At 46.4% G+C, this 13396-nt stretch overlaps 1 protein-coding gene across 9 annotated transcripts in view; it reads left to right on the forward strand.

Annotated features, from left to right (window-relative positions):
- Positions 1–3431: 3431 nt before the first annotated feature.
- Positions 3432–13396, forward strand: part of znf516 (zinc finger protein 516) — a 179545-nt gene continuing 169580 nt past the window's right edge. For 4 of the 9 annotated variants that reach the window (XM_038810271.1, XM_038810269.1, XM_038810274.1 and 1 more), the window contains exon 1: positions 3432–3674. The gene's annotated coding sequence lies outside the window, so the exon portion shown is untranslated. Of the gene's footprint in view, positions 3675–3956; positions 4426–13396 lie in introns of those variants that run through there. The other 5 variants (XM_038810275.1, XM_038810277.1, XM_038810278.1 and 2 more) reach the window with 2 other exon arrangements.

Here is a 13396-nt window from a genome sequence, read left to right on the forward strand (position 1 = left end):
AGTTTAAGCTGTATTTTGTAATCCATCATAATCTTAAAATCAGCTGAGGAGGGGGGAGTAGAGATGTATTATATAACCATCCAACTTTTCATATCTAATACATGTTTTTTTCTTGTTGCTAAAAATAATTAGTGGTCAATGACTCTGTTCCTCCACGTTTTATAAAAAAAATGTTAAGAGTCTTTGAGCATGGGTTCCATTCTTGGATCTTCCCATCCAGTTATGGCATCAACTGGGATCATAACACATATATTATGAACCAGTCCAAAGGTCTAAATTGTTTCTTTAACATATGTACTCTATTATAAGCACATTGTACGCCCTTATTTGGAATAGGCAGCAGCTTATTCCTATATGCTGTTCTCTCCCCGCCCTGAATATTTGGGAGCTGTTTGATTGTAACAAGAATTTTGCATCACGACTAATCCCTGGGAAACAAACATCAACTTTCATAATTCTCTATCATCAAAGCCATCTTAGTGTTTATGAAGCAGTATCCATTTCTGTGCATAAATGTAATTACATTGCCTTTGCGTACACAAATAGTGCTTTGATGGCGCCTTGTAATTAATTAAAATGCCACAGATCTCGTAAACCTGGTTCTGCTGATGCTGAACTTTGTGTCTGCAACCGATGCATGTCAAAACAAAGCATCTATTATATCTGCACTCAGTGTTGAACTGCATGCTGGCTAACTCACATGAAAGACTCAAGTGGAAATGCAGTTATTTTGGCATGCAATGGTGGCACTATCCGAATGTTGCTCCAAATGGATGGATGACGCCCATCAACCTGGTGATAATTAGCCTCTCTGTACATCATTCCTCTCGGAGTTCCAGGAGCAGACAGCTTTAACTCTGGCAATCAGCAACACGTTCAGTACAATGCAAATCACAGGAGTTGTGGTATCTGCCTCACACAGCACTTTTTCTACCTCCTGCAGAATTCTAATTGTTATCTGTGAAGTTCCTAACTTCAACCAGAGCAGGAGTACTCAGAGCTATTAGGGGCATTAACTCCAGGTATTTATCCACGTCCGAGGAATACTGGCAGTGTGTTTCAGTTTACCCAGTGAGCCCAGGTTGCTATGGTGGTGTGCACTTTTACATGTATGTTGCAGCCTGGAGCTATGTATAGTAATGGTTGAGGCTCCAACTTACTTTCCATCACATGACTGACCAAGAATTTCTCCCACTCACTACCTGCCACTGGTGGGTGTTCGAAGGATTTGCAGTTTGAAGGGTTGATACTCTTTTTATTAAATACATCGAGTACCCAATTATTTTTCTCCAATTAAGGGACAATTTAGCGTGCACATCTTTGGTTTGTGGGGGTGAGACCCACGCAGACACGGGGAGAATGTGCAAACTCCACACGGTCAGTGAACCCGGGTCCTCAGCTCGGTGAAGCAGCAGTGCTAGCCACTGTGCCATCGTGCTGCCTTAATGGGTCGACACTCAACCTGCTTGGCTGCATTATGAACGCACCTTCCTTGGCCATCAAGTCCTAGGGTGGGTCTCAAACCCGGAGCTTCTGGCTCAGAGGTAAGGGTTCGAGAGCGAACCCGCTGCGACACAAGACCTCCCTAAACTCTGGTAGGTATCTGATTACTTTCTCAGTCAACTGTTCTCGTGTGCATTCTAGTGGTGAATTTAAGAACTGCATCAAAAGAGGATGGAATGGAAATCCACACAGATTACGTTAGCAGGATAATTGTGCATGATGGCAGGGAGAACAAAACAAATGGGTGGCGGGGGAGGGGGTGTGGGGGGGGGGACAGATGCCAGATGACACAGTGGATGAGGATGGCATAAAACCACAGGGATTAAAAAGATTTGAAATGAAAATAAAAATGAAAATCGCTTATTGTCACAAGTAGGCTTCAATGAAGTTACTGTGAAAAGCCCCTAGTCGCCACTTCCGGCGCCTGTTCGGGGAGGCTGGTACGGGAATTGAACCGTGCTGCTGACCTGCTTTAAAAGCCAGCAATTTAGCCCTGTGCTAAACCAGCCCCTAAAATGTAGGGGCCCATTTCACAAAATTCACATCATTCAGCGCGATCTGATCACGGCTGTACCAGTCCGCCATTGCCGGTGCGGAAATGAAGCCCTCTGCGCATGCATGGGGATGACGCCAGCACATGCGCCAAGCCCCTTTCCCGCCGGCTGGCGCAGCGCAAACCACTCCCGGGGCGGGCCTAACCCCTGAAGATGCGGAGGATTCCGCAACTTTGGGGCGGCCCGATGCCGGAGTGGTTCACGCCACTCCGTCCCGCTGGAGTTGCCCGCCCCACCAATTACGGCAGAATCCCGCCCAAGGTGTACAGTTGGAATCTACTCCCCATTTCAAAGTTATTTCGAAACACCCAGCACCCAAGGGGACCAATCGGTCCATTATGCTTTGAGTTACCCAATTAGTTTAACTCCTTCACTCTTTCCTCTTAGCCCTGTGATTTATTTTAAAATGATATGTCCAATTCCCTTTTGAAGGTTGCTATTAAATGACCTTCCCCCATTCTTTCACGCAGCACTTAATTACAATGGAAGTCGCCTATGTAAACATGTCACACTGCGATGACACCCCCCTACCATTGGCAGCGCTGTAGCCATCATAAATGTGGCCGTATGAATTCATGGAGAGGAGAAATGAGAGGAATTACACGCGGAATCAATTTTTCCAATACATCCACACAATCTTTAACACTTTTTGGGGTGGAGGTTTAATTGCATTTCACCTTTGCCAACCCACATTGAGGATGTTTTAATCACTGCACTTTAATTTAGAAAAAACTACTGCTTGCTGACTCTTTTTTTCAGGTGTAGTGCAACCTTCCACAACATTGTTCAATCAAAGGATTTAGTAAATGGACTTGTGGCTCTGGGACCGTATCAGAGGGCATTTGGCGAAAGTAAATATTGCTGTTTCATGAATTTCCCAAATTGTTAAATGTTGACAGTCAGCGATCGAGTAGAGGGTGGAGAGGCGGGACTGCAGGGAACAATTTGGGCTGGACTAATTCTCCCTATCGCTCTCCTGCCTGGCTACAGCCTGAATGTAATACGAGGAATGTAACAACGGAGGCAATATGGTACAATAAGCTTCAGCTTGTAACCTTCTCCCCAGTGGGCACACACACCATGCAGCCGCGGTTCGCTCCTCATTGGTGGCACCTTCTGCCAAGGGAACTGTCACAAACAAGCTGCAAAAAAGTTAATTCAAGTCAGCGGAACCCAGGGCGTGTTTCCTCTCTCTCTCTCTCCCTCCTCTCTCCCTCTGCATTTGCTACATTTGCTCCCCTCAGAGGCGCTTCGGTAAGTTGGTGCTTTCTGCGAGACAGCAGCGTTTTAAGCTCACGTACAAAATGGTTAGAAACGATGCGAGATGGATATATAAAGTGTCACGTAAACTGCTTACGTCTTTGCAAGTGATGCACACACACACACACACACACGCAGAGCCAGAATAATACGCGCAAGTTGCATTAAAAAAAATGTATATTACAATGCACGGAGCTGGGTGATTGGTTGGCCAGAACTATATGTAGACTTAGCATAAATCGTGAAAAGAGATTTGGTTTCTTCCGAGACAGATGAATATTTAGTGGAGGACATTTAGTTGTTGTTGCAAAAGGGAATTAATTTGTACAGGCGGTTGGGAGGAAATCATCCGACGCTGTAAGTATAATATGGGGGGGATACATTATTTATGTTTGTGTGTGTATATAGATATGTGTTAGAGAGAGAGGGGAGGAAACTGGATATTGGGGGGGGGGGGGGGGGGGGGAGGAGCAGGGCTTATTTTTAATTCGCTCTGTGATTTCTGTTGTGGCGTTGAGGGTGGACACAGCAGTGTGTGTGTGTGTGTGTGTGAGTGGGGATGTGTCCTGGAATATCTCAATTCCCCCTTGTAAATGGACACAGAGAGCTGGCATCGGGTTAGTGCCAAGCCGGAGCTGAGCTGCTTTGTCACAAGCTTGGGTCACATACACACACACACAGTGGTCAAAGGTATCAACATCTGGATACACTTGGAGATAGCCAAACAATTAAAAAACGCACAACGCTGCCTTTTTCAAACTTTGCCATTTGGAGAGCGGTGGGGCTGAGAAGGGGGGGAAACGATCTCTGATTCGCTCATTGTTATTTGGCTTTTCAAGGCAATATTGTGCGAGCTAAGTTGCCCGCCCGCGTTAATGAATGCCTAAGATCGCGGAGGATTTGCATACCCCACCCCACCAGTGGCCACACAGGGGTTGAGCACATCAACCCATCTTCGGAGTGTAACAGGTATAATTGGGGCAGTAACACAGCGAGGCTATAATGTTCTATTTCACTTAGCTTCAAGTTGGTTACCCTCCCCCAGTCTGACCTCCTCTGAATGCCAGAGGAGATAGAAGCCTTTAGCATTGCCTACGTTTTATTTAAGGTAAGGTACCCCAGTCGCTGCTCTGAAACTGGGTTCTTTTGACCTGCATGTGAATTTGAGTTTTTAAAAAAAATCTATCCATCTATTCAGAAATAAATGGATGGAGTTCAGTGGGTGTTGCTAAACTTTTAATTTATGCATCATGTCAAGAGGTGGTGGGGAGAGGTGGAGGAAGAATGTGTATTACATTCCTATCTAGTGTGTACACAGCAGTGGTTTATACCATTGTCCTGGAGTGCTATGTGGGTCGTGATGACTTTAGAAAGAACCTTGTACATGTAGATTTTGCCCCTTTCAATGATGTCTGAAGAGGTTCGAGGCGGAACGATGATGTGCGACTTTTAACTTTGGGTCATTATTGGGGGCCTTAAATGAGGCTTGTTGTGCGGTTGGCTTTGAGCCGAAAGTGCTTTGAATGCCATTGTGCTTTGGATCTTTAAAGCAATATTATTTTTTTTACAACAACTGGAACAGATACACTCAAGGGCATATGTTTCTCATTCGCAGTGTACTGGAAGAGGCGGGTTAAACAGCACAATCTGTGTCAATGTGTTGCTGAAACCATTGAGGATCAAAGGATGGGTGGAGTGAATCTCAGGCATGAAGTTACCAAACTGCCTTCAGGCCAATGTAACCCAGATCTAAATTAAACCAAAATCATCTCACGCCCAGAAGTTTTCTTGCACTCATCCAGAAATAATTCTCATTTCCATTCATCCACTGCATTGGGGATCACACCATTCCTTACTGAGCCTTTTGCTGATCCAAGTTGGCACAGGATGGCCAATGTCTTTTTTAAATAAATTTAGTGTACCCAATATTTTTTTCTAATTAAGGGGCAATTTAGCGTGGCCAATCCACCTAACCTGCACACCTTTGGGTTGTTGGGGTGAAACCCATGCAGACACAGGGAGAACGTGCAAACTCCACGCGGACAGTGACCCTGGGCTAGGATTTAAACCCGGGTCCTCAGCGTCATAGGCAGCAATGCTAACCACTGCGCCACTGCGCTGCCCTCGGATGGCCAATGACTGTCATTCTTTGATGCAATTCAATTAACTCTCATTCAAATACACACACCATCCACCATCTCCACTTCTCTAATATCTTGCCTCCAAGGATAGCACAGGCTAGTATTCAGTATCATAGAATCACAGGATAGTACAGCACAGAGGGAGACCTTTCAGCCCATCCAGTCTGTGCTGACTCTTTTGAAGAGCAATCACATTAGCCCTCATCCTGCCAAGTCTTCCCCCATTTCCCTGCAATTGCTTATTTTCAAGTATTTCCCCAATTCTTTTTTTAATATTTATTATTATTAATATATTTATTTTGCCCCTTTATTGAAAAACATGGCAACTGTATCAGCCATCAAAGCGATACTAGTTCTAAATTACAACTGGAATTATAACCTCTATAATATTGCAGTTTAGCCAATAAATAGCTGGTAGATAATCCAAAGTTGAGCGAATTTATATCTAATTAGTTTGCTCCAGATTGGACAAACCACTTTGGGTTTGTTGTGTTGTGGGCTATTTTCATAGAATAGTTACAGTATAGAAGGAGGTCGTTTGCTCCATCCTGCCCATACTGATTCACTGCAAGAGCAACTCAGCTACTCCCTCACCCTTTCCCCATAGTCCTGCAGATCATATCTCTTCAGCTGTGTATCCAAATCCCTTTTTTTGATTGAACCTGCCCTACCACACTCCCAGACAGTGCATAATACTAATAATTTTTATTAGTGTCACAAGTAGCCTTACATTAACACTGCAATGAAGTTACTGTGAAAAGCCCCTAGTCCCCACATTCCGACGCCTGTTCGGATACACAGAGGGAGAATTGAGGATGTCCAATTAACCTAACAAGCATGTCTTTCGGGACTTGTGGGAGGAAACCGGAGCACCCGGAGGAAATTCTAGACTCGCTGTGTAAAAATGGTTTTCCACATGTTGCCGTTTGTTCTTTTTTGCCAATCGTCCTATATCGGCATCCTCTGGCTCTCGATCCCTTCACCAATAGAAACAGTTTCTCCCCTATCCATTCTGTCCAATCCCCTCATGACTTTGAACACCTCAATCCAATCTCGCCTCAACACAATCCCATTTTCTCCAATCTGTCTGCATAACTGAAATCTCTCATCCCCGCAACCATTTTTGCGAAACATTTCTGCTCCCCCTCGAAAGAATTCACGTCTAAAGTACAGTGCCCAGAATTGAAGGTAATACTCCAGTTGAGGCCAAAACAGAGTTTTATAAAGGTTCATCATAACTTCCTTGCTTTTGTACTCTGTGCCTCTCTTTATAAAGACAAAATCACAGATAATACAGTGCAGAAAAGGCCCTTCAGCCCATCGAGTCTGCACCGATGCATGAAAAACATCTGACCTGCCTACCTAATCCCATTTGACAGCACTTGGCCCATAGCCTTGAATGCTATGATGTGCCAAGTACTCATCCAGGTACTTTTTAAAAAAATTTAGAGTACCCAATTATTTTTTCCAATTAAGGGGCAATTTAGTGTGGCCAATCCACCTACCCTGCACATTTTTGGGTTGTGGGGGCGAAACCCACGCAGACCCGGGGAGAATGTGCAAAATCCACACGGACAGTGACCCAGAGCCGGGATCGAACCTGGGACCTCAGCGCCGTGCGGCAGCTGTGCTAATCACTAGGCCACCGTGCTGCCCTCTCCAGGTACTTTTTAAAGGATGTGAGGCAACCCGCCTCTACCACACTCCCAGGCAGTACATTCCAGAGTCCAGGATCCTTTCAACCTTTTTCCCCAAATTCTCAGCCTGTCCGGCCACCTTGGATGAGTTGTGCCCTTGTATCCCCCAGATCGCTGTTCCTGTCTCTATTACTGTACACTTTGTAATGCGTCTCCTCATTCTTCCACTGAGAGATGTAATTTCATACTTCTGCTGATAATTTGCCACTTGTCCGCTCATTCCGCCGGCCTGTCTATGTCCTTTTGAAGTTTATCACTATCGTCCTCATACTTCACAATATCTCTGCATTTTGTGTCACCTGCAAATTTTTTAAAAAACCTTGTAAATGGCCGGCTTGGTAGCACAGTGGTTAGCACTGTTGCTTCACAGCGTCACAGGCTTGGGTCACCGTCTGTGCGGAGTCTGCACGTTCTCCCCATGTCTGCATGGGTTTCCTCCGGGTGCTCCGGTTTCCTCCCACAAGTCCTGAAAGACGTGTTGTTAGGTGAATTGGACAATCTGAATTCTCCCTCAGTGTACCCGAACAGGCGCCGGAATGTGACAACTAGGGGCTTTTCACAGTAACTTCATTGCAGTGTAATGTGAGCCTACTTGTGACAATAAAGATTATTATTGTTATTGTACACCTAAGGACAGATCCTTAATATAGCCCAAGGAAAACAGTGGTCCTAGTATTGCCCCCCAAGGCTGGATGGCCTACTCTAGCTTCTTTTTCTTATAATCTTAATTTTGTCCAGGATTTTCAATTCCAATAGATTTCCCACCATCAAGGTTAAACTAACTAGCCTGTCTTTGCTTTTTGGAAGATTGGCACAGATTGAGAAGATGGAGTGAACAAGTGAGTTTTAATGACAGCGAATGTATTTGTGTGAAGCATTTTGGAGCAACACACAGTGCTATGCACCTAGTGTAACACTATTGAATTATGTCACTGTGATAATGTACGGAATAGAGCAGCCAATTTCACAAAGCAAGATTCCAAAAACAGCGCTGAGTTTGAGGGGTAAATCTTGTCCAGTATTCCAGAAGAACTCTCCTTCTCTTCAAATAGCGACATGGGATCTTACATGTCCACCTCAGCCGTGGCTTAGTCTGTAGCACGGTTACCTCAGGGTAATGAAGTTCTGGGTTTAAATCGCACTCCAGGGCTTGAGCACAAAAATCAAGACTTGGAATGTAGTACTGTCCTGTCAGAGGTGCCATTTTATGGGTGAGGGGCCTACGACAGTTCTTATGCTCGCAAGGTGCTTTGAGATGTCCGGTGGTGATGAAAAGTGCGTCAGAACTGCGAGTCTTCTTTCAGAGGGCAGGCTCAATTTAACACCTCATCCGAGAGTTGGCACGTCTGACGCTCCCTTGATGTTACAGTGAAGTATCCACCAAGGTTACGCTCACAAACCGCTGGTGAAAGTCTCTGCATGAAGCTCTGCGGCAGAGACAAGAGCGGACGTAGGAAACATTCCCCTATCTTGACACCACCTTGCTTCCTTGCTCCGAACTTGGTGCTGCCCAGAGCGTCTGGTCCTTCTAATGTCTGTGATGTGCGAATGATGACAATGCAGTACAACAACAACTTGTCTTCAGATAGTCCCCGTGACGTTGCAAAAGGACCCAAAGGAGCTTCACAGGAATATTGTGAAACATAATTTGACACAAAGACACCTAAAGGTGACCAAAAGCTTTGCCAAATGGGGGAAGGTTGAAGAAATGCCTTTAAAGGACGCGATGGGCTGAGTGGCCTCCTTCTGTTCCAACATCTTATGGCCTTATAGCCTGCTTATCCTTCCTTTTTTTAAATTTAGAGTACCCAATTAAGGGGCAATTTAGCGTAGCCAATCTACCTACCCTGCACATCTTTAGGTTGTGGGGGTGAAACCCATAGAAACGCGGGGAGAATGTGCAAACTTCACACGGACAGTGACCTGGGGCAGGGATTCGAACCCGGGTCCTCCGCGCCGGAGGCAGTAGCACTAACCACTGCATCACCATGCCGCCCTTTCTTATCCTTTCCTGATAATCTCTCAGTTCTGTAACATCCTCACAAAACTTTATAGACCTTTTGCCTGTTCCTCTGTAATCCTTTACTCACATTCCGGAGATTGGAATGATGAAGGTCACACATGCTCACAATGACTTTCACCTAATTTATGTTTCGCAATGTGGAGATTTGGTGGGAAAATGTTGCATCATGAAATCTTGCCCTTGCCTCTCGAGATACAAGGAAACACAAATAATTTCCTCCCAGTTTAAAGCTGAGTGTTATTAAATCTGGAACTCATTGCTCATTCTTTTGCCAGTTCACATTAACTCATGTTGTCATGATTTAGTACATAGGAACACATGAACTAGGATCAGGAGTAGGCCACTCGGCCCCTCGAGCCTGCCCCACCATTCAATAAAATCATGGCTGATCTGATTGTAACCTCAACCCCGGGGCGCCAAAGGCCTTGCACGCCGGCCAGCAGGGCACAAACCACTCCGGCGCCGGCCTAGCCCCTAAAGGTGAGGGCTTGACCCTAAAGGTGCGGAAGATTCCGCACCTTTGGGGCGGCCCGACGCAGGAGTGGTTCACGCCACTCCATTCTGCCGGGACCCCCCATTCCGCTGGGTAGGGGAGAATCCCGCCTCAGATTCCTGCCTCCTCCCGATAACCTTTCACCCTCTTGCTAACCAAGAATTTATCTGGCTCTGCCTTAAAAATATTCAAAGACTCTGCTTCCACTGCCTTTTGAGAAAGAGAGTTCCAGAGTCTCCTCGCTCCCCTGAGAGAAAGAAATTCTCCTCATCTCCATCTTTTTTAAAAACAAATTTATTTTTTCAGAGTGACTGTAAAGCGTTTTATTCTGAAACTTGTTGGGTGTGCAAGTAGGAAATTGGACGTTCACTATTTCAGTGATCATGGGTGGAATTCTCTGTCTGGCCGCACCAGTTTTCCGGTGAAGCACTCCCCCCCCCCTCTGCCGGCTGTGGGATCTTCCATCCCGCCAGTCGGCCAATGGGGTATCCCATTGTGGGCACCCCCACGCTGTCGGGAAGTCCCCGGATGTGGGTGCGGTGCTGGCGTAACAGAGAATCCTGACGACGGAGAATCCAGCCCCAGATTCTGTCCTTGCTTTGTTCTTGGCGGTCACTGGCTGGGTTCCTTACGCCACAAGGGACTACCTCTACCTTATTTCAGAGGCTGGTTTATAAACTAACACCATCCCAGCGGGAAGAGGCTACATGGAGGGGTGGGGGTGAGCAATTTGGCTCCTTCTCCTCGGTTAGCTCAGCTGGTTAGTGTGCGGTGCAGTCAACGGTGTGGGTTCAATACCCATGCCGGCTACGGTAGTTCATGGAGAACCGTCACATCGCCTTGCCCCGCGATTGTGGAGTGGCGCCCCTCAAACTATATGGAAAACCAATTGTCCCTCTCTAATGGGAAGAGATAGCTGTGAAACTTTGTAGTCTATGTCTAATTATCACACCTATCCAAAGCTGGCAACCCAACAGCAGTAAAACTTGTGCCTTTTTAACTAAAATGAGATTCAGTGCCATTAATAAATAATGGAAGGAAGGAAAAAAAACATCAGATTGAAAACCATGGGCGCGATTCTCCCAAAACGGGAGAAATCGTAAGCTGGCGTCAAACCCGGGCGGGTTTGACGCCAGCGCGCCCCTTCTCCCGACCGGGAACCGATTCTGGTCCCCGGTCGGGCTAGCAGCCCGACGCCGTAGGCTCCGGCATGACGGGCTTAACGAATATCGTTAAGCCCGCTTGCCGGAGTTAGCGCCGGCTGACGCGTCATATGACGTCAGCGCGCATGCGCGGATTGGAAGACTCCAACCCGCGCATGCGCGGATGACGTCATCGCGTATTTGTGCGAAACCCGCGCATGCGACGAACCCGCGCATGCGCGGGCCGGGTTGCCCCTCAGCCGCACCGCGAATGGATACTGCGGGGCGGCGGAAGGAGAAAGAGTGCGCGGGCATTGGGCCCGCTGCCCGCGATCGGTGCCCACCGATCGCGGGCCCATGGCACCCTTGGCACGGCTATGGTACTGCCGTGCCAATCGGTGCCATGGTTATGAAAAGCGAGTTTGTGACGCCGTTTTTACGAACGGCCAGACCAGGTGTGTTTGCCGTTCGTAAAAACGGCGTAAAGGGCTGGGACTTCGGCCCATCGAACAGCTGTGAATCGCTGCTGGCCGTAAAAAAAACGGCGGCAGCGATTCGTGTCGGGAGTTGGGCGGGGGGTGGGGGAGAATAGCGGGAGGGCGGGAAAAATGTCGGGAAGGCCCTCCCGCTATTCTCCGACCCGTCGTGGGGGTCGGAGAATTTTGCCCCATATTCATGGGGGAGACAGAATTGATGACCATCTCAAATTCAGCAAAAGAGGAGTATGATATTTAGAAACAGAGATATTTTCATTTCCTCACGAACAAACATATTTTATAAATCACGGTGCCTTAATGACACTTTTGGCCCATCCCTTTATTCTTAAAAATAATCACAGTGGGTAACTGCAGTGTGTTCCATTCAGCTTTCAAACAGAAATCCACTGAAACGTGTGGTTCGAAATTGGCTCGTGAGCTGGTCTGGAGTTCAACAGAAAGTTCATTTTCTCCATCACAGAGCCCACCCCTGTGATGGAAGTTATTGGTGGGTACCACTGTGCTTGCCTCCCAGCACTTCTAACTTGAAGAAAGACGTTATAGAGGACTCGGAAAGTGATACCATCAGATTTGCAAACCTTGGTGAATCTTCCTATTTTTTATGTGCGTGATTGAGAGAGGAGAAATCGTGTTAAAATGGAAAAGCTGACATGCCTTAAAACGGGTTACGTGAAGGTTATGCTTCATAACAATAGAAACCGATGGCGTTGATTCAGGTTTTCAGATGGAAATGTTCATTTAACATTTCTTACGGAATTCGTTGCTCTTCTGAAATCAACACAATCTTTATATGATGGTGATAATCTTTATTGGTGTCACAGGTTGGCTTACATTAACACTGCAATGAAGTTACTGTGAAAAGCCCCTAGTCCCCACATTCCGGCGCCTGTTCGGGTACACAGAGGGAGAATTCAGAATGTCCAATTCACCTAACAACACGTATTTCGGGACTTGTGGGAGGAAACCGGAGCACCCGGAGGAAACCCACGCAGACACTGGGAGAACGTGCAGACTCCGCACAGACAGTGGACCCAAGCTGGGTCCCTGGCACTGTGAAGCAACAGTGCTAACCACTGTGCCACCGTGCCGTCCTATCGATACTCAAGTCGGTTGGTTTTCTTGTCCTAAAGAAGAAAAGCATTTGGGTCGGAGCTATAGCTGCACAAATAAAGCTTTTTTTAGCGAGGAGAATTTAGGTGTGAATGGGAGCACTGGCCAGGCTGTCTGTAAACACTTTTATTACATGAGGTACCTCCTCAAGAGGAAGCAGGTTGTTTTAGAAGCTTTTTAGTGCAGTGATTTAAAGACTCTGATACTGGTTTGTTCAAACATAACTTCATTGCAGTGTTAATGTAAGCCTACTTGTGACACTATTGAAGATTATTATTATTATTCTTTCTGAATGGGCAGCACGATGGCGCAGTGGTTAGCACTGCTGCCTCACGGCACCAAGGTCCCAGGTTCGATCCTGGCCCTGGGTCACTGTCTGTGTGGAGTTTGCACATTCTCCCCGTGTTTGTGTGGGTTTTGCCCCCACAACCCAAAGATGTGCTGGGTAGGTGGATTGGCCACGCAAAATTGCCCCTCAATTGGAAAATATTAATTGGGTACTCTAAATTTATTTTTAAAATAATTCTTTCAGAATCAGCGACATTTCCTTTCATTTTTGAAAAAAGAAATGAGTAAGATGCTCTTTCCTGGAAGATTCGCCGACTTCGATGATAATCATGGAAATGGTCCAATTTAAGGTGTCGGAGTCCTACACACCAGTCAGAACTGGAGTGACTAGGCAGTTATAAAAATTACATTGACTCAGATTGCTGCAACATGGAAAAAGGAGATCATTAGATGTTTAATTCCAGATATTTTATTGAGTTAAATTCCAGCACCTGCTGTAGTGGGATTCAAACCCAGCTCCCAGAACATTATCCTGGGTCTCTGGACAATGTCCAGTGACAATGCCACTAGGCTACCGCCTCCCCACATCTTAGTGTCCAAAGATGTGCAGGTTAGGTGAATTGGCCATGCTTAAATTGTCCCTTAGTGTCCAAAGATGTGCAAGTTAGGTGGATTGGCCATGCTTAAA

This window comes from Scyliorhinus canicula, chromosome 10 (assembly GCF_902713615.1).
Source record: "Scyliorhinus canicula chromosome 10, sScyCan1.1, whole genome shotgun sequence".
Taxonomy (NCBI): Eukaryota; Metazoa; Chordata; class Chondrichthyes; order Carcharhiniformes; family Scyliorhinidae; genus Scyliorhinus; species Scyliorhinus canicula.